The sequence below is a fragment of the Alligator sinensis genome, unplaced genomic scaffold (genome assembly GCF_000455745.1).
Source record: "Alligator sinensis unplaced genomic scaffold, ASM45574v1 scaffold634_1, whole genome shotgun sequence".
In the NCBI taxonomy this organism is placed as follows: domain Eukaryota; kingdom Metazoa; phylum Chordata; order Crocodylia; family Alligatoridae; genus Alligator; species Alligator sinensis.
Window position 1 is genome coordinate 409947 of NW_005842558.1, and position 1026 is coordinate 410972.

Consider the following 1026-nt stretch of genomic DNA (forward strand, 5'->3'; position numbering starts at 1 on the left):
GAGCAAGTGTCAGAGAGGCTGGACCCTTGTGACCCACCCATCCCCACTGGGGCAGAAACCATCTCCCCGCAGCATACACACACACACACCCCGGATGTCCTGCCAGTCTCCAACCCCAGCACAAAACAACCAGGAGCAAAGGGAAGGTAAGTTGTTCTCCTCACTTCCCTGCCCATCCCACCCCTGCAGCCACCCCCTCTAATGTTCAATTTGTGAGAGGGAAAAGAGAAAGGGGGTGTTTCACCCCTGTAGAAGCAGTGCTGCCAGTGCCTATGAAGCCGTCAGGGGTGGGTGCAGTAGGCCCCTTTCCGGGTGGGGTTGCAGAGAGTGACAGGAACTGAGGGGGGTCTGCTGCCTGGGGGGCTGTGTGTGTATGTGTGGGGAGGGGGGGGGTCTCACCTCCAAGATGGTGTCACAGGCAGTGATCTGGTTGTGCAGGGAGGCAATGTTCTTGCTCTCTTTGATGTCTGTGGGATGACCAGGGTCATTCAGGAAACCAACAAGGAAGTTGGGGGGGGACTGGAAAGCCAGCCCCAAGACACAGGGAGGGGGGCGGGGTACCAGAGACATAGCGGGGCACACCCCTCCCTCCAGGTGGAGCCCCCTGTCTGCAGAGCTGGGGATTGGGCAGGGGCACAGAAGACCCCATCCCAAACTCCCCCGGGCGGGGGTAACTGAATCCTCCCCACACCCCGCTTCACGCTAGGCTCAGCAGAGGGTGGTTGAGGGCATCTGTGCGTCTCCTCCAAGGATACAGTCCCGGATGGAGGCATGCTCAATCTGCTGCAGTTCCAGCTCCACCTGCTTGGAGTACTGCCGGAGGTCCACGCCCTGCGCAGGGGAGGGGGTCACACAGGCCGGGGGGGCTGGCCGCAACCAGGGAACAGCAAGGGAGGAGGTGGCAGCTTACCGTCTTCAGCGCCTCCTGCACCAGGGCGTCCTCAAGGTTGGCTTGGATGTGAACTGGGGGTGAGGAGTGGGAGTCAGCGCTGGCCCCACCCCCACCCCACCCCCCTCGCTCCCAGC

At 62.1% G+C, this 1026-nt stretch overlaps 1 protein-coding gene across 5 annotated transcripts in view; it reads right to left on the reverse strand.

The window, feature by feature from the left end:
- The window catches only part of VPS52 (VPS52, GARP complex subunit), a 5486-nt gene extending 4523 nt beyond the window's left edge, over positions 1-963 (reverse strand). For 3 of the 5 annotated variants that reach the window (XR_003095990.1, XR_003095989.1, XM_014524009.2), the window contains exons 1-2: positions 756-821; positions 400-467 (exon numbers count right to left, since the gene is read on the reverse strand). The gene's annotated coding sequence lies outside the window, so the exon portion shown is untranslated. Of the gene's footprint in view, positions 1-399; positions 468-755; positions 832-910 lie in introns of those variants that run through there. The other 2 variants (XM_014524012.2, XM_025213996.1) reach the window with 2 other exon arrangements.
- Between the last annotated feature and the right edge of the window lie 63 nt (positions 964-1026).